Here is a 21,480-nt window from a genome sequence, read left to right as displayed (position 1 = left end):
GCTCTGTCACCCAGGCTGGAGTGCAATGGCACCATCTCGGCTCACTGCAACCTCTACCTCCTGGGTTTAAGCAATTCTCCTGCATCAGCCTCCTGAGTAGCTGGGATTACAGGCACCCGCCACCATGCCCGGCTAATTTTTGTATTTTTGGTAGAGATGGAGCTTCTCCATGTTGGTCAGGCTGGTCTTGAACTCCTGACCTCAGGTGATCCACCCGCCTCCCAGCATCCCAAAGTGTTGGGATTCCAGGCGTGAGCCACTGCACCTGGCCTAGTCTCACATATTTCTTTATAGTGACACAAGAACTGACTAATACAATTATTATTCCAATAACAAGAGACTCAGCAACTCATTTAGTAAATTCAACAGCTACTTTAGATAAAATTCTTCATGAGCAGAAATTTTCCCATGCTTAAGACCCTACTTAATTTATATTTACAGATTTTTGCAAGATGGTGCCCAGGATTAAGAACATAGTTCAGGCCAGGCACAGTGGCTCATACCTCTAATACCAGCACGTTGGCAGGCTGAGGCGGGTGGATCACCTGAGATCAGGAGTTCAAGACCTGCCTGGTCAACATGGTGAAACTCTGTCCCTACTAAAAATACAAAAATTAGCCAAGCGTGGTGGTACATGCCTGTAATCTTAGCTACTCGGCAGACTGAGGCACAAGAATCACTTGAACCCAGGAGGAAGAGGTTTCAGTGAGCCAAGATTACACCACTGTAAGAAAAAAAAGAACATAAAAAAAAAAAAAAGAACATAGTTCAACAATTATTTAGCCCACTCTCAGAGGCAAATCCTACATGCTACACTCTAGTAATATAGATATAAAAGTAGCTCATAGTCCAGCAGTGGGAACAGTCACAGAAAGAAATATTAAAATTGTTGATTAGTGCCTACTTCAGCAGCACATACACTAAAATTGGAACTACCCAGAGAAAGTTACCATGGCCCCTTACAGGAGGACACTCCAATTCATGAAGAGTTCTTTCTGTTTGTGTGTAAGAGACAGAGTCTCACTCTGTTGTTCAAGTTGGAGTGCAATGTCGCAATCATAGCTCACTGCAAACTCAGCATTCCATATTTTTTAAGCTTTTTTTTTTTTTTAATTGTTGATCAGCAAGGAGATGGACCACTCATAAATAGTGCTGGAACAATGGAGGACCCAACAATGTATTACACACAAGCATAAATCCTAGGCAGATTAAAGACCATATTTACGGCCAGGCATGATGGCTCGTGCCTGTAATCCCAGCACTTTGGGAGACCGAGGCGGGCGGATCACTTGTGGTCAGAAGTTCGAGACCAGCCTGGCCAACATGGCGAAGCCCCGCCTTTACTAAAAATACAAAAATAATTAGCCAGGTGTGGTCTCGGGTGCTTGTAATCCCAGCTACTCAGGAGGTTGAGGTAGGAGAATCACTTGAACCTGGGAGGCAGAGGTTGCAGTGAGCTGAGATCATACTAACACACTCCAACTTGGGTGACAGAGCAAAACTCCATCTCAAAACAAAAAAGACTTAAATACAAAAATTAAAACAAAAAAACCATAATGAAATCATAAGAGAAGACGTCTATATTCATAGAATAGGGAAGAATTTTTTTTTACAGGGTCTCACTCTGTCACCCAGGTGGAGTGCAGTGGCATGATCTTGGCTCACTACCACTTCTGCCTCCCAGATGCAATTGATTCTCATGCCTCAGCCTCCCAAGCAGCTGGGATTACAGGTGTGCACCACCATGCCCAGCTAATTTTTAAAATATTTTTAGTGGAGACACAGTTTCCCTATGTTGGCCAGGCTGGTGTTGAACTCCTGGCCTCAAGTGATCTGCCCACCTCAGCCTTCCAAAATGCTGGGATTATAGGGCATGAGCCACCATGCCCAGCTAAATTTCTTAAACAAGATACAAAAGTAGTAAATATAAAGGAAAACATATTTGCTTGAGGCCAGGAGTTCAAGACCAACATGGGCAATGTGGAAAGACCTTTATCTACAAAACATACAAAAAATTAGCTGGGCATGGTGATGCACACCTACAGTCCCAGCTACTCAGGAGGCTGAAGTGGGAGAATTATTTGAACCTGGGAGGTGGAGGCTGGAGTGACTGACATCACACCCCTGCATTTCAGACAGGGAAACAGAGCCAGAACTTCTCTCAAAATTAATAAATGAATAATAAAGGAAAACACTGATAAATTTAACTATCCACAAATGAAGATAATGTGTTTATCAAAAGATTGTTAAAGAAAGTAAAATGTGCCTGGGTGGGGTGGCTCACACCTGCAATCCCAGCACTTTGGGAGGCTCACGAAGGTGGATCACAAGGTCAGGAGACTGAGACCCTCCTGGCCAACATGGTGAAATCCTGTCTCCACTAAAAATACAAAAATAAGCTGAGTGTGGTGGCATGTGCCTATAATCCCAGCCACTCAGGAGGCTGAGGCAGGAGAATCACTTGAACCAGGGAGGCAGATGTTGCAGTGAGCCAAGATCGCGCCGCAGCACTCCAGCCTGCCAGCAGAGTGACTTACTCACCTTTTTATGTGTGGGTCTCTTTATCTGTAAAATGAAGTGCCTGCCCTCATGGGGCTGTTGTAGTCAATGAGGTGAGATGTGTTGTAAGTGCTTGGCATAGTGCCTGGCACCACCTGATGTGCTCTTGATGATATTAATCACCCTCATCCATGCACTGGGGGTTCATAAAACTAAACACTAGAATAGGTTACTAGCATCTTGGTGGCCAAGATTGCATCCTTATTTCTGGAATATTTGAGACAAAGTCAGAGGCTGGAGTTCCCCACCCCATCCCCTCCCATCCCTCACTGTTCCAGATTCTCTTATTGCTCAAGAGCTAGAAGACAGAAAAGGGACAAGATGGCCTCCAAGATCTTCCCAATCCTAGGACTTGATGGTCCTTACTTTCAGAGTAATGTTAGGTTCTTGATGGCAGCCACTTGTAGTGTCTGTGCCTGAGGGAGGTGTCAAATTGTATTCTCCACAGTGTGAGTTCAGTGATGGTGCTTCACTCTGAGGCTGTAAAACATGTGTTTATATTTCTACTCTGGAAAATACAGTGTCCTGTTCTTTCTAACTCTTATTCATAGCTCAAATTGTCACTGAGGATCCAGAGAAAGCAACACACATAATTAGTTGCAGACTTGGCCAAGATCTTAGAGACGCCAACAGCAACACCCTTTAGCGTACAGAATTCTCTCTCTCTCTCTGTCCTGTTCTTGTTTCTTTTTTGCTTCCTGCCCTCCTTGTCACTCTACCCATATATGCTACATGAAAGATTATTTTTGTTAATGTAGTCACAGATCCAATTAGCAGCCAATTACTGTCAACACATATTAATTTTAAGAATGTGAGGCCAGGTACCATGGGCTCACACCTCTAATCCTTACACTTTGGGAGGCCAAGGCAGGAGTTGAGCCCAGGAGTTCGAGACCAGCCTCAGCAACATGGCTAAACCCCATCTCCACAAAAATTAGCCAGGCATGGTGGCACACACCTGTAGTCCCAGTACTAGGGAGGCCGAGGCATGAGAATCACTTGAGCCTGGAAGGCAGAGGTTGCAGTGAGCCAAGAACACATCATTGTACTCAAGCCTGGGCAACAGAGTGAGACTCTGTCTCAAAAAAAAAACAAAAACAAAAACAAAGAATGTGATTGACAAATAATTAATACTTGATTATATTGCCAATCAGGAAAAAAAAGTTTATATAATAGAAAAAGCCAGCTGGGCGTGGTGGCTCACGCTTGTAATCCCAGCAGTTTGAAAGGCCGAGGTGGGTGGATCATGAGGTCAGGAGTTCGAGACCAGCCTGGCCAACATAGTGAAACCCCCATCTCCACTAAAAATACAAAAATTAGCCAGGCATGGTGGCGTGCGCCTGTCATCCCAGCTACTCAGGAGGCTGAGAATGGCTTAAACCTGGGAGGTGGAGGTTGTAGTGAGCCAAGATTGTACCACTGCACTCCAGCCTGGGCAACAGAGAAAGACTCAGTCTCAAAAAAAAAGAAAAGAAAGAAAGAAAAAGAAAAAGCCTGTTACCAGAATAAGAAAGTATCTAGAACAGACATTACCATACTCTGCATCAGTGGCTCCATAGTATCAAATGATCTGAAAGTCCCTGAAGGAGGAACTAGATGAGTGGGTGTTGGTGCAGCCACGGGCCCTGAATTACATGGCAGCCAGCCTTTAGCAGACAATTTTTCACAGCTTGGCAGAGGGATCCAGAATTTAAACTTAAATGGCAGAGCAGAATGATACCAGAAGAGTTAGTATTTATACCTGAGGAGGAGTAAAGAAGTGACACAGAATTGAGAGTTGGAATTATACAGGGGCTTCCGGTGATGTCAGCGTATGGTGGGTTTTCACCAGGGGTGTTATGGCACAGCTGGCTCAGTTCCACTCTTTCTCTATTGTAGGAGCCTCAGACATTTCCAAACTAATTCAGTTGAGTGCTCAGAAAAGTATCAAGCTGGCCAGGTGCAGCGGCTCCACCTGTAATCCCAGCACTTTGGGAGGCCACGGTGGGCAGATCACATGAGGTCAGGAGCTGGAGACCAACCTGGCCAACATGGTGAAAACCCCATCTCTACTAAAAATACAAAAACTTAGCCAGGCGTGATGGCAGGCGCCTATAATCCCAGCTACTCGGAAGGCTGAGGCAGGAGAATTGTTTGAACCCGGGAGGTGGAGGTTGCAGTGAGCCCAGATTACGCCATTACACCCTAGCCTGGGCAACAGGAGTAAAACCCTTTCTCAAAAAAGAAAAACATCAAGCCTGTTTTAGGGTAGATAAGCAGCCTTTCTTTGCAGGCTGAAGTCATCTCATTGTTACTCAGCCAGTCAGCCCACAAATATAAGCAAGCTGGCCAGATCCTCAGCACACCAGAAGATACCCCAACTTAATTGTTCCAGGAAGTGTCAGGTCAAGTCATACGGCAGAGACCCCATCAGAGCTCCAGCAGAACTTGCGAAATTACATAACAAATAATGCTCTCCCTTTCAGCCTGAGGTAGTAGAAAGAGGTGGAGCTATGATTAAGGGTCCTGTGCAAGACCGTAACTTTGGGCCTCCACCTTCTTCTAACAGGTGGGTTGGATAATCCCTGAGGTCCCTCATTGTTTGAACATTCTATGGCATGTGCACTGTGTCATGGGAAAGAAAGCTCTCTCTTCACTCCCAGATGCAGATTCTGATGGCTTTCTGTTGTTACCTCTCTCAAAGTGATAATATTTTGTTATTGTTTCCTTTTTCCTTGGGAGAAAAGAAGAGAGGAAAGGAAGGAAGGATGGAGAGAGAAAAGCCTTTAGAAATCAACAAAATTAAAACACAAAACACAACGCCATGCTTTTTAGAGTTGCAGGACTGCTGGGACAGGAAGAAAGAGGCTCCTCTGCATTGCAAGGGGCTGTGTGAGAGGCATGCTATCTCATGGCCCTGACTCTGGCCTCAGCTGGTTATCAAATCCAACTTGGATATTCAGGTGAAATGCAGGATGCCACTGACAACTTGCCTGGAGGCTCAGAGGTCTCCAGTGAGCTAGAAAACAAGACACCACATTCTTCCCTGCTCCTGCCCCAGAAAGATTTCCTGGCTTCTCAGCCTCTGTTTCCTAATCTAAAACCATCTCTGGAGTGTCGCTAGGATGATTAATGAAAACATCATTCATTTACCCAAAATGAGCGTTTTGCCAAAAGAATATAAGAATATAGGACCCTGAAAAGCGTTTTATTTTATTTATTTTGAAACAGAGTCTCACTCTATCACCCAGGCTGGAGTTCAGTGTCACAATCTCGGCCCACTGCAACCTCCACCTTCCAGGTTCAAGCAATTCTCCTGCCTCAGCCTCCTGAGTAGCCAAGCGTACAGATGTGCACCACCACGCCCAGCTCATTTTTGTATTTTTAGTAGAGACGGGTTTCACCATGTTGACCAGGCTGGTCTTGAACTCCTGACCACAGGTGATCCACCCGGTTCAGCCTCCCAAAGTGCTGGGATTACAGGCATGAGTCACCACACCCGGCTGAAATGTGTTTAAGAAAAGGCAGAACAGTCCTTGCCAATGCAGGAAAGTTTCAGTGTCCCCTCTTCCCACCAACTGTCAAAAGAGAAAATCAAGTTTTCCTGAGGGGTTTGGGGAGGGGTTTCCTTCTTGTTTCCATCATTACAGCCAGACAAAGTGTCTCCAAACTGCCTGTGATCACTACATCAATGTTAATTATGACTGGAAAATGAAGAGAAAAAATCATTTAGCCCCAGGATCTAGGGGACCATGGGTGCCACATTCAAATCCGCTTCAGTTCAAAAGGATTTCCAGGGGAAAATTCCACTCTGTATTCCCCAAGCCCTCACTTTCCTGGCTGCCTATCACTCACCCCCAGAGCTTCCTCCTCCACTCACTCTAACTGCCCGGTGAAAGAGCAGCCTCAGGCCCCACCCAGGTAGAGACAACATCCCATGTCACACGCCTCAGGGCAGCTTCACACGTGGAAGGGACAAGAACTGGAATAGTCATTCCGGATATTTTCCTTCCTGCCGATCTGGGGATTAAGGCTGTGTGTGTGTGTGTGTCTATCAGAGTGTTTTTTTATGTTTGCATGAAGTTTCCATCCAGAACAAAACATTTCTCCCTTTAAAAAGTCCCCAAAGGCAGTGCTTCTCTAAACATGTGCCTCAGAATATGTGTTATGAGCAAAAATGCTCTTTGGTTTTATGTCAAAAAACAGTTTAGGGCTCACACCTGTAATCCCAACACTTTGGAAGGCTGAGGCGGTGGAGCACTTCAGTCCAGCGGATCGAGAGCAGTCTGGGAAGCATGGTGAAACCCTGTTTCTACAAAAAATAAAAAAATCTCAGCTACTCGGAGGCTGAGGTGGGAGGATCACCTAAACCTGGGGAGGTCAAGACTGTAGTGATCTGTGATCATGCCATTGCACTCCAGCCTGGGTGACAGAGTGAGATCTTGTCTCAAAAAAAGAAAAAAGATGGAGCTTAACAATCTTTTTTTTTTCTGAAGGACTCACTCTGTTGCCCAAGCTGAGTGCTGTGGCACAATCATGGTTCCCTGAAGCCTTGACTTCCTTGGTTCAAGCAATTCTCCTGCCTCAGCGTCCCGAGTAGCTGGGACTACAGGCGCACACCACCATGCCCAGCTAATTTTTTGTATTTTTAGTAGAGACAGGGTTTCACCATATTGACCATGATGGTCTGAATCTCTTGACCTTGTGATCCACCTGCCTCGGCCTCCCAAAGTGCTGGGATTACAGGCATGAACCACCACACCTGGCCAGAACCATTTTCTAAGCTTTTCTTATTCTGGTAGCTGAGGAAGAATAAACTTACTTGTTCACTACAGTTTCCTCATCAGAAAAGCAGCCTTTGGGCTGGATGTGGTGACTCATTCCTAAAATCTCAACATATTAGAAGGCCTAGGCAGGATTGCTTGAGGCCAGGAGTTTGAGACCAGTCTGGGCAACATAATGAGGCCTCATCTCTACAAAAAAAGGGATGAGGGGTAGAAAAACAGTCTTTTATATCAGAAACCCAAGATCTTCAAGAGGACAGAGACCTTAGCATTGTCCTGGAGCCCGTACTTTTTCGAAGTACCTTTAGGACCAACTGATTTGAACTTCCTCCTCTCGGGCTCCTCTCTACCGCTCACCAGCGGATAGGCTTTAATGGGATACAGATGGGGTTTCAATTTTATTCTGTGGCTCTCAAAGTGCAATTCCGGGACAAGAAGCATCAGCGGCACCTGGAAACTTGTTAGCACTTCCCTACTCCCAGATAATAAGAATCTGAAACTCTGTGAACAAAGATTGAGCAACCTTGTTTTTAAAAGCATTCCAGGTAATTCTGTTGCATGTTAAAGCCTGAGAGCCCCTGGCCTTGAGAAATCCTCTTTCATATTTTCATTTATTCATTCTGCAAATATTTGCTAAAGACTGGGGCTAGAGTAGTGTTCAAGACAGATGAGGTCCTTAACCAAAGGAACTAAACAATAAACAAACACATCAATGAGATCATTCAAGTTGGGGTGGTAGAAAAAAAGGAATGAGGAAGAACAATTTAAATAAAGAAGTCCAGAAGAGCTTCTCAGAGGAGGTGACATCTGAGCTGAGACCTGAAAAAGCAGAATGAGGCATCCTTTTAAGGAGCCGGAAAGAAAGCATTCAGACAGGAATGACAGCAATGTCAAAGCCCCTGAGAGGGCAAAGGCTCAAGGGTATTGGAGGATGAGAGAGAGGACAGAGAGAAAATTAGTCTGGAAGATGCAGATTCTCACACAGCCCATCCAATGAGCTATTCGTTCAGCAGGTTCAAGAATCTGCATTTTCACAAGCTCTTAAGAAATTCTGATGCCCACTGAAGTTTGAAAGCCACTGTCCTGGCCTGGTGCGGTGGCTCACGACTGTAATCCCAGCACTTTGGGAGGCCAAGGCAGGCGGATCGCCTGAAGTCTGAAGTTCAAGACCAGCCTGGCCAACATAGTGAAACCCCATCTCTACAGAAATACAAAAATTAGCCAGGTGTAGGGGCAGGTGCCTGTAATCCAAGCTACTCGGGAGGCTGAGGCAGAAGAATCGCTTGAACCCAGGAGGTGGAGGTTGCAGTGAGCCGAGATCTCTCCACCGTATCTAGCCTGGGAGACAGAACAAAATTCAGTCTCAAAAAGAAAGAAAGGAAGAAAAGAAAGGAAGCCACTGTCCCCTTAAAGTCGCACAGCTATGTCAGAGCCGAAGGGGCATCACAACTCAGATGTAGAACCGCAGATCAGGCTCCATGCTTAGCAGGTGGAAACCCTGATACTGTGGCCTCTGTGCAGTGCCCTCGGCCCTAAGAAGAGGTGCCCAGAGATCAGCACTGGCCCAACCTTGCTGATTTCCCCAGCTGGTCAGTCCGTGAAGTTTGCTACTGGGATTCCCTGAGGGAGATTTGCTGCGTGTCCACTCCACGCGCCTCTAGACATTTTTCCAGAGAGAAAACGTGTGCTAAACATTGTGATCCCCAGATGAATCCTCTAGCTCCCCAAAGAGATCTAGCTGGAGAGCAAAACAGCAAGCGAAGTGGACCACAGCCAACATGGGCCCAAATTTGAACAAGATGGGGGAGTGGCCTCTGCCGGGCCTGTGACACGCGGAGGACGGTATCACTTCCTAAGTTCCTGCTCAGAGGAGGGGAGGCTCCCTATCTCTTAGCAGGTGCTCCATAAATGGCAGTTGAATGTTGAAAGAAGGATTAACAAAGGGCTGAAGCATGCGGGGACGCGAGACCGTGGGAGGTAAAGTGTTTCTCTGCATAGATTGGATCGTCAGGTCCTCGGAGAACAGAACACATAGTCCACCCACCTTTCCACCACAGCCGCTCATCAAGACCCTTAGCGTTGGCCTCTTGTGTGACTTGATGGTCCCTAACGCTGCTTTCCAGGTGCTAGGCAGCTGTGCCAATTCTAAGCTCTAATCAAAGAATGAGGCAAAGCTGAAGAGAATGAAGGCACTTTTACTTAGATGAAGCTTGCTATCTGTGTTACACTCTATACTTTTTCAAGTATTTTTGCTTCTATTAGCTCATAATTCGGCCTGGAAAGTTTCTCTCACTCTGTTGCCCAGGCTGGAGTGCAGTGACACAATCTCTGCTCACTGCAACCTCCGCCTCCCAGGTTCAAGCGATTCTCCTGCCTCAACCTCCCGAGTAGCTGGGATTACAGGCGCCCGCCACCACGCCAAGCTAATTTTTGTATTTTTAGTAGAGGCAGAGTTTCACCATGTTGGTTAGGCTGGTCTTAAACTCCTGACCTCAAGTGATCCACCTGCCTCGGCCTCCCAAAGTGCTGGGATTACAGGCATGAGCCACTGTGCCCAGCCTAAGAAGTCTTTTAAATAAATATCACCTCCTCCAAGTTAATCTGTTTCATCATTCTGCTTATCTCCCCCAGAGCATGCAGCATAGTTGGTGGTTATGTTACTTACCTGTTTCCTCGTTGACTGTCCCCCCGCTCTGGAACGCGGGCTCCATGAGGGCAGGAATTACCGCCATCTTGTTTAGCATCATACCCCACCACCGGGAAAAGCCGGTTCCATTAATAAATGGAACAAGCAGCAATTCTAAAGCAGGTGAGTCAGATGAGTCCCTGAGGCACAGAGAGAAAGAGCGAGCTGCCTAACCCTGCGTGCCTGGTTAGTGGCAAAACCTGTGCTAGAATCTGGGGCTTTCTAGCTCCTAGTCCCATAGTCAGGAGGATGCTAGCACCTGTCCCTGTCCTGCAAGGGAAAGGAAAAACAATCACTTACCTGCAGGGGAGGGAACTGAGAGACAGCAAGAGACCAGAATCAGCCAGTCTGTCCTCTCTATAGACAGTGTTCCCAACCCATGGATTTCCTACTCTGTGATGGGAACCTCAAGCCGAGGAGACAGAATCTGTATTCACATTGAGCTGAAACCTATGAGCATATCCTCTTACACCAGCATCCCTTCCTGCCTGAGCCTCGCCAGAGCCCAGAGGTGAGGACTTGGGTCAGTGGGGCTGTCTTAGTCGTCTGCTCCGGCTGTACAACCAAATATGGGCTGGGCAGCTTGAACAACAGACTTTTATTTCCCACAGTTCTGGAGGTGAGAAGTCCAAGATCGGGGGCCAGCATGGTCAGGTTCCGGTGAGGGCCCTCTTCCTGACTTGCAGATGGCTGCCTTGTCACACTAGACATCTTCCTCTGCGGCTGTGTCTTTTATCCTCATCAAGGGCACTAACCCCATCACGGGGCCTCACCTTCGTAACCTGATCTAAACCTAATCACCTCCCAAAGGTCCCGCCATCCAACACCATCACATACATACGAATTTGGAGGGGGACACAAACATTCAGTCCATAACAGGGACCCAGAAGGTGGCAGCCCCAGAGGAAAGAGTTGCTGAATGTCAACCTCCTGTGATCCTCAGCCACAGTTGAGAAGGGGCAGTAAAAGGAAATGAGCAAGGGAGATGGAGAATTCCACCCATGGGTCAGTTTACGACGGCTCCGAGGCAGCTCCCATGGGCTTGCTGGGCTCACCAGACTCCACTGGGAAACGAGGACCACTCAGCTGGACTCCATTAGCAGGCCTAGTTTTTCATTCCAGTTTGCCACTGACCTGGTGAGGGCTAGCACGCTGCCCGAGGCTGGGAAAGTCGGGGACCATCTCGGCGCTGAGTCACGCAGCTCAGCGACCAGGAAGCTTACATAAGATGGATCCCACGTGTTTGTACATCAGGCTCAGGCAACAGGAGCAGGGAGGAAAGGGGTGAGTCTGGGGGCCCTAGAGGGGGATAGGAGGCGGTTTTGAGGACGCTGAAGCTGTGTCTCTCTGTGCCAGGAAGTCGCTGTGGACTCAGGAGACTGTGAGAGGGTACCTGACATGGCAGAGCCCCGAGAGATTACAGATGCAGATTAAAGAGAACAACACAGAACATTAGCTTTGAATCAGTATTGCACAATTCTCATGCACCCTGTCCTCAAGGCTTGGGAATGTTAAATAGCCAAGTAGAAAGAAACTCGAGTGGCACATGAGTAAGAGACTTAGTAAAAACCTGGACTCCCGGACTCAGATTTGTCTTCAGGGTATTGTTACTGCCACAGGGATAGCAATCGCAGTGACATTGGAATGACGTTTGCTGGGCAGGGAAACAGTCTGTGGGCTAGAAAACTGTGAGTGGGCAGACGTTTGAACTTCACTGCCAAGCTCCTTTCAGACATGGCCTTCACAGATGAAAACAAGGAGACGGGCCCATAGGAGACTCTCTTGGGATTTGGTGGAAAGGGGGCATCCTTCTTTTTTTTCTTTCTTAGCTTTTCAATCACTTCCAAGAAAGCATCCCCCGCACCCCCCAACTCAATACTTCAATACAACTTATTGAAGTATTGTGTGATACTTCAATAAGATGGCCCAAAGTTGTCTACAAATAAAATAAGCCCCCTTTACCATCCAAAAACTGTTGCTTTCGTGGATGTATTTTTTAATGTGCATACAATTTCTCAGCTTCTTGGTACAAAGGAAGTGACAGGTTTTTGTGCTAGTTCTGCTCTGCGCAGAGTGAGAAGTACCCTCTACTTTAGAGAGAGAGACTCGAGTCAGAATTTTAAATCACCCTGGGTCATCCTTTTCTTTCTTTGAGACAGAGTCTCACTCTGGAGTGGAGTGGCACAATCTTCTCTGCGACCTCTGCCTCCCAGGTTCAAGCAATTCTTCTGCCTCAGTCTCCTGAGTAGCTGAGACTACAGGTGCACACCACCACACTTAGCTGATTTTTACATTTTTAGTAGAGATGGGGTTCGCTATGTTGATCAGGCTGGTCTTGAACTCTTGACATCAAGTGATCTACCCACCTCAGCTTCCCAAAATGCTGGAATTACAGGCATGAGCCACTGCACCCGGCCCTACCTGCCTTCTTGAACTTGTTTTCCCCTCTGGGAAACAGGGTGACCGTAGCATGTAACTTCACAGGGTTTCTGAAATCTAAAGGAGATTGAGATCTTTGGATACTCAAAAGCCCTGGACAAATACTTGTAAGCATATTTGGGGTTTTGTTTGTGTGCTTGTTTTTGTTTTTGAGACAGGGTCTTGCTCTGTCGCCCAGGCTGGAGTGCAGTGGTGCTATCATGGCTTATTATAGCCGCCTTGACCTCTCGGGCTCCAGTGATCCTCCTGCCTCAGCCTCCTGAGGAGCTGAGACGCTAGGTGCACACCACCATGCCTGGCTGGGTTATGTTAACAGTTGGAAATGTTAAAATTATTTGTAAACAAAATTGTGAGACAGATAGCAGAAAGTGAACAGGAGATTATGTTTTATCTTGTAGGGATAATAAAAGAACAGTGTTGTTTTTATTGACTTTTTTTGGTCTCACCAACGCAAAAAGAATTTGAATCTAATTAAAGCTATAGCCAAACTATCCAAGGGAGAAAAAAGATGTTTTTCAAATGCTCATACAATTTCAAAGGGATCGTGAAGACTCTGAGGGCCACGACGGATCTGAAAATAAAAGTCCTATTATGTAAAGAATGTATGCCCATAATAAGTCCATGCCTGCCTCTTGGGCATCATCAGGGAAAAAGCAGGAAGAGAAGAAGCCATCACTGAAAATCTTGTGACACAAATAGGTCACCCCTAGGGGACAAATATTCTAACATCCTTTTTTTTTTTTTTTTTTTTTTTTTCACAGAGGCTAAAGATGACTTTTGGGGACTGAAAATAGATTGTTTGCTTAGTGTAAGGTTGGAGCTAGAATGAAGGCATTCTCTACTCCCAGCTCAGGGCTCCCTGGCTTGTCATGCCTTCTTGCCCATTGACAGGAGGGTCTGTCAGGTGGGTGCTGAGGAGCCAAGCTCCATGCACAGTGGGGCTGAGAAAACTAAGGCTAATGCCAAAGAGGGAGTGGAGAAAATACAGGCTGAGTATGGTGGCTCACACCTGTAATCTCATCTCAACACTTTGGGAGGCCGAGGTGAGCAAACCACCTGAGGCCAGGAGTTTGAGACCAGCCTGGCCAACATGGCGAAACACCATCTCTACTAAAAATACAAACAATTATGCGGGCATGGTGGCATGCACCTGTAATCCCAGCTACTTGTGACGCTGGGGCAGGAGAATCACTGGAACCTGGGAGGTGGAGGTTGCAGTAAGCCAAGATCACACCACTGCACTCCAACCTGGGCGACAGAGCAAGATTCTGTCTCAAAAAAAAAAAAAAGAAGAAGAAGAAGACAGAAAATACAGGCCATTTTTCATCACCAGATGCCCAGATACTTTTGCTCTCTTTTCTCTGAGGCATGATACAGAAATTATGGAGGGCAATGAGTCCTCCTCACACAAAGTCCACGACTTTGAACCCTGGGCCCAGACTGGCCTTGAGTGGGAGTGACGAGATCTGCTGTGTTAATAAGCTGATTCAAACCTTAGGACTCAGAGCCTCTATCCTGAAAAATCCTCCAGAAGTTGGACTCCATGACCCTTTCCCCTTTCCCCTGGGCTGATTTCTCAGTGTTCAGTGTCTAGAATGTGATGACTGCAAGCTCTCAGGGAACTGAGCTCAACCTCCAGAGGCTAAGAGAAACCGAGAGAGGTTTGGGTAAGATCCAACTAGAGCAAGTGATCATCAGGACCTCATTCCTAGGGTGAGAACTGAGAGAGGCTTCTTTTTTGGCAGCGCATTGGGCTTCCTGCATAACGGCGAGGTCCCCCATGTCTGCCGAGTGACAGATAATGCTTCGTGATTTCCTTCTCTCAGTCATGGCTTAAAATACCTTTGTAAAAGTGTAAGTGGACCATGTCTAAACAGCTCCTGTTCAACCATCATCAACATTAATGGGTTTGATATCATCTAACAGATAAAACTAGTGGGAAAGGAGGGCTTAAGAAAATGAGACGCAGGATAGGTAAACCAGGATGGTGGGCACAATCTGGGTCATGGAATGCCGCCCAGACCAGGTGAGCTGGGTGAGATTCTTTCATTCTTGTGACCTGGCCTTAGCAGTTGGTACTAAATTGGATAGGATTTCCCAAGACTTCTGCCCACCTGGAGCCTGTGACTGATTTTATTTGAAATAGGGTCTTTGCAGATGTAATGAAATTAAGAAAAGGTCTATTGGATTCAGGTGGGCCCTAAATCCAATATGACTGGTGTTCTTATAAGAAGTGGGGCTGGACACAGTGGTTTATGTCTGTAATCCCAGCACTTTGAGAGGTGGAGGTGGGCGGACCACCTGAGGTCTGGCGTTCCAGAACAGTCTGGCCAATGTGGCAAAACCCTGTCTCTACTAAAAATTAGCTGGGCATGGAGGCATGCTCCTGTAATCCCAGCTACTCAGGTAGCTGAGGCTGGAGAATCGCTTGAACCCGGAAGGCAGAGGTGGCAGTGAGCCAAGATTGTGCCACTGCACTCCAGCCTGGGCGACAGAGCGAGAGTCCACCTCAGAAAAAAGGAAAAGGGCATTTGTCACGTAACAATGGAGGAAGTGATTAGGGTGATAAATCTACAAGCCAAAGCCAAGCATTGCCAACCACCTCCAGGAGCTAGGAGGAGGCCGTGAAACAGATTCTTCTTTAGCGCTTCCAGAGGGGACAACCTTGCCAACACCTTGATTTTGCATTCCAGATTTCTAGTCTCCAGGCCTGCAGGGGAATAAATTTCTGGGGTTTTTGTTGGTGGTGGTTTTGTTTGTTTGTTTTTAGGTGGAGGCTCACTCTGTCACCCAGGCTGGAGTGCAATGGCGTGATCTCAGCTCGCTGCAACCTCCACCTCCCAGTTCAAGGGATTCTTAGCCTCTTGAGTAGCTGGGACTACAGATGTGCACCATCACCCCCGGATTTTTTTTTGTACTTTTAGTAGAGACAGGGTTTCACCATGTTGGCCAGGCTGATCTCAAACTCCTGACCTCTGGTGATCCACCCGCCTTGGCCTCACAAAGTGCTGGGATTACAGGCGTGAGCCACCGCGCCCAGCCTATTTTCTGTTTTGTTTTGTTTTAAGATGGGGTTTCACCATGATGGCCAGGCTTGTCTTCAACTCCTGGCCTCCTGTGCTTTCCATACAATAACCATTGGCTATTTTGTGACTCTCCTGTTCTCAGGCCCACCAAATACCCTGTCCCTTTTCTCTGCCTTGATGCTGACACCTGTCCAGGTCTTGTGACTGTAAGTGATCTGTTTCTATTCACTTCTATTTTGGGGTTCATAAAAATACTTCATCACCTAGTTTTGTGCTAAATGTTGTCCAAGGGTTTTCATTCTCATTCTATTTTTTATTTTTTATATTTTTGCGGTGTGGGGGCACACAGTGGCACCTTCTTGATTCACTGAAGCCTTGACCTCCCAGGCTCAAGCAGTCCTCCTGCCTCAACCTCCCAAGTAGTTGGGACTACAGGCATATGCCACCACACTTACTGTATTTTTTGTAGAGATGAGCCTTCACCATATTGCCCTGGCTTGTCTTGAGATCCTGGGCTCAAGTGATCCTTCTCCCATGGCCTCCAAAAGTGCTGGGATTGCTGGTGTGAGCCATGGATCCCAGCCTTGGTTCTCATTCTAATTTCTGTTTTTATGTGAGGATTCAGAAATATCTAAAAACTAGGCTAACACTGCCGTTGCCATCTTTCCAGAGTGATTCTTTCCAAAAATGTCAGATCATGCCGCTTCTCCGTTCAAAAATCTTGAAATGAATCCCCATTTCACTCAAAGTAGAAGCCAACGTCCTTACAAAGGACTTACGGGGGACCGTAGGATCAGCAATTTCCTCAGTGCCCATCACCTCTCTGAAGCCCCTCCTACTTTTCTTCTCTTTGCTCCCTCTGCTGTAGCTACACTGGCTTCTGTGCTGTTCCTTGATGTAGCACACATCTTCCCATCTCTGAGCCTTTGCTTTAGCAGTTTCCCCTGCCCTGATCACTCTTCCCCTAGCTTGAGCCTGGCTAAGTTAACCACTTCCTTCACATCTTTGCAGATCTCTAGGTCAATGACGTCAACCTGGACAACAGAGTGAGACTCCATCTCCCCATCCAGCACAGATTCCCTTTACTTTATTCTATTCTGCTTTCTCTTGTTCCCTTAACATTTAATGCCTTTTAACATATTAAACATTTTAAGCTGGGTGTGGTGGGTCATGCCTGTAATCCCAGCACTTTGGGATGCTGAGGTGGGCGGATCACTCGAGGTCAGGTGTTCGAGACCAGCCTGGCCAACATGGTAAAACCCCATCTCTACTAAAAATACAAAAATTAGCCAGGTGCAGTGCCATGTGCCTGTGATCCCAGCTACCTGGAAGGCTGAGGCAGGAGAATCACTTGAACCCGGGAGGCGGAGGTTGTGATGAGCCAAGATCGCGCCCCTCTACTATAGCCTGGGCAACCGAGCGACACTGTCTCAAAAAACAAACAAACAAACAAAATTTTACTTATTTGTTACGCTTGTTTTTTACTATCTGCCTTCCCCTTGCTAGAACATAAAATCCTTGAAAGCAGAAATATTGTTTGTTTCGTTCTATGTATCAAGCACCTAGAAGAATCTCTGATGGGTACAACTGCTTAATAAATGCATGAATGAATCAAAGAAGTGGCCAAGGGTGCAGTGTGCTCTGAGCCAGCCACCGGGGGCTTTTTCCATGCAGTGTCACCGTCTTCATTGCCCTCCTGCTCCAGCCCCTCTGGTTGTCATGGTTGGCAAGCCCATTGGGCTGAGTGAGTACAGAGCCAGGCAGTGTTTGTCCCTGGGCTTCACGGATTCTCGGAAGGCAAACAGTGTCAGAAACATTCTTTCTAGGACTTCTGAGTTCAGTCCAGGCCAGAAATAGCACCCAGCCATGTGCCTTCTAGTATTTCAGCACATCAGCTGCTCCTCCCACTGGAATGGCAAAGAGAAGGGTAGAGGGCTGAAAACAACTGCAGGCCTCGGAAGAGTCGGGAAGAGTCTCAAAGGTAGGGGAGAAGATGAGAATGCACTGCTTTGCCTGACAATCTCCCTGCCTGGCACCAGCCCAGCCCCAGCTATGTGCTAACCTCACGGGAGGCCTGTAAGGCCAGTTGTATTCTTGCCCCTTTGGAAGGCCTGCCTATTACTTACTTGGTGTTCCCAGCGAGGTCTCAGGGAACAGACGTCACATTGCCTGTGTTCTAGCTGTTCCAGCATAACTAATCAAGACTGAGCAAGTAAGCACAGGGCTCAACAGTCTTGCCTTCTGAGCAAACCTAGTGAATCGTAGGCAGGCAGGCCACTTTGTCCCCTTCCCTGAGGACAAGGAACCCTAAGGTGGAGGCCACTTTAAGAGGGGGCCTTGCACCAAGCATGTCCTCCTAAACTCTGATAAGTCTTGGAAAATGCTCCCTAAACTTGGATGTCCAAAGAATCATTGTCCAGTCAGGAGGTTGAAAGTCTATTGCCAGCCCACTACCCCACAAAAAAAACGAGTAAAAATTGAGGGCTTTTCCAGCCCTGAACGTAAGGTGCTAGCTCTTTCCTGCAGTTCCTTTTTGGCTGGCTCAGTTTGGCTGGAAATTGCAAACACAGCAACTAAGATTAGCTCACATATTCTCCCAGGTTGCCATGGCTGGACTACGTCAGGCTTTCTCCACCACCACCCATCTCCAGGGCAGTCCAGGAAGCACATGTCAAAGCCCTTCCTTCTCTTCTTCCCACCTCTCCCCCTGCTGCTTATTGACATCTAGTGGGTAGATACTCCTTGGCCAGTCAGAATGAGTAGGGTCCATGTTAATTAACTGAGAGTGAGCCAAGAATCCTCAAATCATAGGAATCAAAAACTTAAAGCATCTCTCAGGGTTTCCAGGGTTTTCCTGAACCTGGACCAATATCCAGCGATCCTCATCACCACCAGTAGCTGCTGGGGTCCCCAGTCCAGCTAAGAAAGTGACTGCTATATACTAGACATGGTATATATTATATTTCATTTGTTCCATGTGAGCCCCTGAGATATATACCACTGTACCCATTTTATAGATGAGGAAACTGAATGCAGAGAGATTGCATGGCTTATCCAACGCTATCCAGCTTGGGAAAGGCCCCATCAATTTGTACTGCCTTGTGAGGCCTCCCAGCCTGTTCAAAGGGTCTCAGTGGGCTGGCTGTGGTGGCTTATGCCTGTAATCCCCACACTTTGGGAGGCCGAGGCAGGCAGATTGCTTAAGGTCAGGAGTTTAAGACCAGCCTGGCCAACATGGCAAAACCCCATCTCTACTAAAAATACAAAAGTTAACTGGGCCTGGTGGCACATGCCTGTAATCCCATACTCCAAAGGCTGAAGCATGAGAATTGCTTGAACCCCGGAGGTGGAGGTTGCGGTGAACTGAAACTGTGCCACCATATTCCAGCCTGGGCAACCAAGTGAGACTCCGTCTCAAAACAAAATAAACAAACAAGAACCCAAAGGGTCTCAGAGACGTTTGCACTCTGGGTTTCTGAGACGTCATGAAAACAGAACTTCCAAAATAGGGAGACTATACATCCGGTCTCCCCAGGAAAGTTCTAGTTGGCATCTGACATCCCAGTGTAACTATTAGTAGTGCTCGCTTCTCAAAATTGTCTTAGTCACTCTATCCAATGCACACTGAGAGCAAAAGAGTGGGGAAAAGCTACAAAAGGAATTGCTCAAGAGGTCACTCAGCAGTCAGCATGAGAAAGGTCTGTTAGAGCTTTGATGTTCTCCGGGCTTGCCCCACTCCACATTCTCCTGCTGGCTTTGCCTCAGATGTTCCCTTCCTTGCACAATCCCAGAGGTATGACCTACCGGACAGGAGGAAATGAGGTGGGACCATGCCAGAGAATTCTTACTACACCAGGCAACCCTTCTAAGGGGTCCCTGCATCACTGCAAACACACTAATTTTCCAGGCGTGTCCATCCAACCCTAACAGGGGAAATCTAAGCAACCACTGGGGGTTTGCATGCCTGTCACGGAAGAAAATAAAAATGTCTTTGACCGAAGCTTTTACTCTACATTGGAGCTTCCCCTGAGACTCCCCTGTCTGACATACTGGAATGACACAGTGGAAAGGGCAGATCTTTAGAAATTAGAGATCTGATTTTATATTCTAGTTTGCTTATTGTTTGGTGACCTTGGGTAAGTTACTCAACCTCTCTGAGCTTCAGCTTCTAACTCATCTGAGAAGTGGGCATACGAATGCCTGCTTTGCAATGTAATTGCAAAATATATTATGTGTAAAGTGTCTGGCACATAAGAGATACTTATTAATATGATGCTGATGATGATGACAATGATCATGATCATGGTGAGGCAATTCATCTTTCGCTGAATGTAACACAGCAATGCTGATCTCTGGGTGTGGAAGGAATATTCCAAAGACATGAACTCCAAAAGGAAGAAACAATAAATACTTCTAAAGCAGTCGTAAGGTTTGGGAGGAAAAGGTTCAACGATTTAACCAATCCAAACAAAACACATTTATTTAACAGTTAGTATGTGCCAGCTGCCATCGTGGGCACTGGGGATTCCAGGGTACATATAAAAAAGTTAATTCCCATAAGGTGCTCACAGCCAAATGGAGGGGCCAGGTTAAAGGGGGACGTGTGTCCCCACTTCAACATGATGTCAGGCAGTTTTGAAACATTGTCAGAAAGAAAAGATGAGACAGACTTGTTTTGCTTAGGTTCAGGAACCTCATAGAGGAGCAGACAAGTGAACCTGTCTTTGATAGCCAAACAGGATTTCCAGGCACCTGACAGCATGTTTATGCTCTAGGCTGGGAAATTCTGTTCTATTCTTCCCTCTGCAAAGAAGAATGAGTTGGGTCTCAAGAAGGACGACAGGAGACACTCTTTCATGCTCCTCGTCCACGTTCTCATCCAAAGCCAGTGGCCAGCTCTAAAGCTGACTGCACATTCTGAGAAACACTGAAAAGGAAACAGAACTTTTGATTCAGAAATTAATCAAGGCTTGGATATAAATTTGTCACATATTTAAAAAGTTTCAACTTTATAAAGTTAAATTTAAGACATTTAATGGAAAACAAGGCATTGACTCACAAAATACACGAAATACGGTAGAAAGGTCAAAGGTAGAAAGATAAACAGTACTTGAGGTATGTGACTGCTAAGAAGTATCAACCAAGGTCACTGGTTGGAAAGAGGAATTAACAAATTTATTCATTACCCTTTGGCTTCTACCTCTATTCTCAAATCTTCCTTAAACTAGTAAGTTAGAGCTTCTTGGTTAAATAAACAAGTACTTGGGTCTGGAATGGAAAGTGAAACAGAAGCATACTTCAGTCTAATTGTTCTTCCTGTTTGGATATTAGCTAGTAGACTATGAGGTGTTTCTGTTTTTCCTTCTTTTGCTCTAAGGCTGCAGCAGTATTTTTCAAGGTGGGGAGATTGCTTCCTAAAAAACACTTGACAATGTCTGCAGACATATTTGATTATTAAAACGGAAGTTGGGAAAGCCTGGCGTGGAGGCTCACACATGTAATCCCAGTCCTTTGGGAGGCTGAGGCAGAAGGACTGCTTGAGCCAGGAGTTCCGGACCAACCTGGGCGACAAAGTGAGACGCCATCTCTACATACAAACGATCAAAAAATTAGTTGACCTTACTTAAAAGAGAAAAGTTGACCTTACTTAAACTTAAAGAGAAAAAGAAAATTTAAAAAGGTAAGTAATTTTTGAAAAAATTAACTGGCTTGAGCCCCAGAAGTCTGAGACCAGCCTGGGCAACATAGTGGGACCCTGTCTCTACAAAAAATTAAAATTAAAAAAAAAAAATAGCTGAGTGTGGTGGCATGCACCTGTGGTCCCAGCTACAAGGAAGCCAAGGCAGAAGGGTCACTTGAACCCAGGAGGTCAAGGCTGCAGTGAACCGTGTCCGTGCCTTCATATGGGGAGGGGAATGCTGTTGGCGTCTGGTGGGTAAAGGCCAAGGATGCTGCTGAGCATCCTACCATGCACGGGACAGCCCAGAGCCAAAGTTATGCCCCAGTG

General features: G+C 46.6%; 2 long non-coding RNA genes and 1 other non-coding gene across 3 annotated transcripts in view; all 3 read left to right on the top strand.

The window, feature by feature from the left end:
- LOC116560041 overlaps positions 1-544 on the top strand; it is a 10,243-nt gene extending 9,699 nt beyond the window's left edge. The window contains exon 3 of the long non-coding RNA XR_004272756.1: positions 442-544. This is a non-coding gene — a long non-coding RNA (uncharacterized LOC116560041). The remainder of the gene's footprint in view (positions 1-441) is intronic.
- Positions 545-896: 352 nt separating this feature from the next.
- On the top strand, positions 897-1,001 carry LOC116560349. The gene has a single exon (XR_004272931.1). It is a non-coding gene; the product is annotated as a U6 spliceosomal RNA (small nuclear RNA).
- A 9,039-nt stretch (positions 1,002-10,040) lies between these two features.
- Positions 10,041-21,159, top strand: LOC116560042. The gene is made up of 5 exons (XR_004272757.1): positions 10,041-10,131; positions 10,376-10,519; positions 14,374-14,482; positions 17,353-17,454; positions 20,249-21,159. It is a non-coding gene; the product is annotated as an uncharacterized LOC116560042 (long non-coding RNA).
- The last annotated feature ends 321 nt before the right edge of the window (positions 21,160-21,480 follow it).

This window comes from Sapajus apella, unplaced genomic scaffold (assembly GCF_009761245.1).
Source record: "Sapajus apella isolate SASKATOON/1434 unplaced genomic scaffold, GSC_monkey_1.0 scaffold25, whole genome shotgun sequence".
NCBI lineage: Eukaryota > Metazoa > Chordata > Mammalia > Primates > Cebidae > Sapajus > Sapajus apella.
The sequence above is the reverse complement of the archived record's forward strand: the minus strand, read 5'-3'. Positions and strand labels throughout refer to the sequence as shown.